Raw genomic sequence first — 2,760 nt, forward strand, 5'->3', positions numbered from 1 at the left:
CCATCGAACCTCAAAATGTAAATGAAGCCTGCAAAGATGAATGTTGGGTCAAGGCCATGGATGAAGAACTTAAGAAAATTGAAAAGAATGATACTTGGGAATTAGTTCCTAGACCTCGTGATAAAAATATTATAGGAGCAAAATGGATATTTAAGAACAAGCTTAATGAAAATGGAGAAGTTATTAGAAACAAGGCCAGACTTGTTTGTAAATGGTATGCACAACAAGAAGGTATAGATTTTGAAGAAAATTTTGCACCTGTTGCCAGAATTGAAGCCATAAGGATGTTTATTGCTCTTTCTAGTTGTCAGAAATTCAAAGTATATCAAATGGATGTAAAATCAACCTTCCTTAATGGAGACTTAAAAGAAGAAGTTTATATTTAACAACGAGAAGGATCCATTCTTGGAAATGATGCAAAATTCGTATGCAAGCTCAAAAAGGCTCTCTATGGTCTAAAACAGGCTCCAAGGGCTTGGTATTACCACCTTGACAAATATCTACAACAAGAAGGCTTTACAAAAGGTTCTACAGATAGCAATTTATACACAAAGATTGAAGATGATAAATTGCTAATTATTGTTGTTTATGTTGATGATATCATTTTTCGTAGCAATGAAGAATCCATGAGTTAGAATTTTGCTTCAGTAATGTAGCAAGAATTTGAAATGTCCTTAGTTCGTGAGCTTACTTATTTTCTTGGCCTACAAGTTAAGCAAACAAAATATGGTATCTTTCTTTCACAAACCAAATATCTCATGCAGATCTTGAATAAGTATGGAATGGAAGATTCTAAACTAATATGTACTCCAATGGTAACAGGATGTAATCTTAGCTCTAATGATGAATCACTAGTAGTAAACCAACCAGAGTACAAATCTATAATTGGAAGTCTACTTTATCTAATAAGTACCAGACCTGACATCATGCATGCAGTAGGAATTGTTGGAAGGTTCCAAGCAAATCCAAAGGAATCACATCTCCAGGCAGTCAAAATAATTTTCAAATATCTTCAAGGAACTCATGACTTTGGACTATGGTATCCTAAAGATATATATCGTACTCTTCATGCATATACAGATGCAGATTGGGCAGGAAGTGTTGATGATCGAAAGAGCACTAGTGGAGGTGCATTCTATATGGGTTCTCATTTAGTGTCTTGGTTTAGCAAGAAACAAAGTTCAATTTCTTTATCTAAAGATGAAGCAGAATATGTGGCTACTACATCTTTCTGCACACAACTACTTTGGATGATGAAAACTTTGCAAGAGATTCAGATCACATGTACTCCACCCATCTCCATTCTATTTGATAATACAAGCGCCATCAGAATTTCAAAAAATCTAGTCATGCACTCCAAGACCAAGCACATACCCATAAAGTACCATTTTTTACGAGAACAAGTGCTTGAACAAAAGGTCAAATTGGAGTATGTTCCCTCCAAAGAATAGGTTGTTGATATATTCACTAAACCACTACCCAGAGAAACATTTGAATATCTCACACAAAAGCTGGGAGTAGTTGATGCATCATCCAACTATTAAATCCTGTTTTTTAGAGGAAGGTTATTATTATGATGATGATGATGATGGTTAACATCCACTGAGACCAAATTGGTCTATCGGACCTACAATTTTCTTAATTTTTACTTGTCTGGCTCCTCGTCTTTCTTGGCGAGATTGGTGTTGTAGCTTTCTTTCTTTTCTCTACGGTCTTCCAACTTCCTTTGTCTTGCATCTCCTTCATCTCTTCTGGTTCTTGGGACATTGGTGTCTTAGCTTCGCGATCTATTGTGTTCGTTCTTTTGAAAATAGTCGGAGAAGAAGTTTGGTTTAGGAGATCTGCTTTGTTGTTAAATGAAGATTTGTTTTCCGCGGTATTCAAATCCTCATAACTGTTGATTTGTTGGGATGGGCTTTCTCCTTGCTTGTTTTGAGAGTTGTTTCCTTCTTCCTTGATTTCTTGTGACTCATTTTCTCTAGAATATTCTTCTTCTTTGATGACAGTGTAGTGTTCTTTTTGTGCTCCTTCCCACCATGTAGATCTGTGGTGGTTTTTTCTAGCAAAATTTTTCTCAGAGGCTTTTGGGCAATTTTTGGCTAGATGCCCCGTCTCAAAGCATGATCGACATCTGAAGAGGATGCTTTCATAATCAAGCTTCTGGTTCCACACATAGTCTTTACTTGTTAGGTTTATTTCAGCTAGGAATCCGGCGCTGAAATCCATTTCCACACAGATGCGTGCATAGGTGGTTCTGGCATATTCCTCTGTTTCTGGGCACCTGCAGTAAAATTTCCCAATTGCATTTCCGATGGCTTTTAGCGAGGAGAGATTCCAGAGATGCAAGGGTAGGCTTGGCAATCTCACCCAAACTGGTGCTGAGGTTATCACTGCTGTAGAGGGATCGAATGATGGGTTCCATGGCTTCATGAATAGGCCTGATTTTTCCCAAAACCAAGGGCCGGAATCTAGAATACATTGTCTGCTTTCAGGATTTTCGAAATCTACTATAAAGAAACCTCTAGCACAGGGGTAGATATTAATTTCATCAGAAATGATAGGCTTCCATACCTCTGAGATCCAATTGTGGAGTGCTATCAGCCACGGCCAAAAACCATTGAACCGGCAAATTAGGGCACTTTCGGAGAACTTCAAAGCTTCATCGAGTGAGTCCTGGACCACTTGGATAGTGGGAGCTGGGGCTTCACTCACGATATGGGCAGGAGATTGCCCTCCAGAGGCGGATGAGCCACCAGTTAT

The sequence above is a fragment of the Pinus tabuliformis genome, chromosome J, assembly GCF_031772625.1.
Source record: "Pinus tabuliformis cultivar Carrire ecotype Pingquan chromosome J, CPIR1, whole genome shotgun sequence".
NCBI lineage: Eukaryota > Viridiplantae > Streptophyta > Pinopsida > Pinales > Pinaceae > Pinus > Pinus tabuliformis.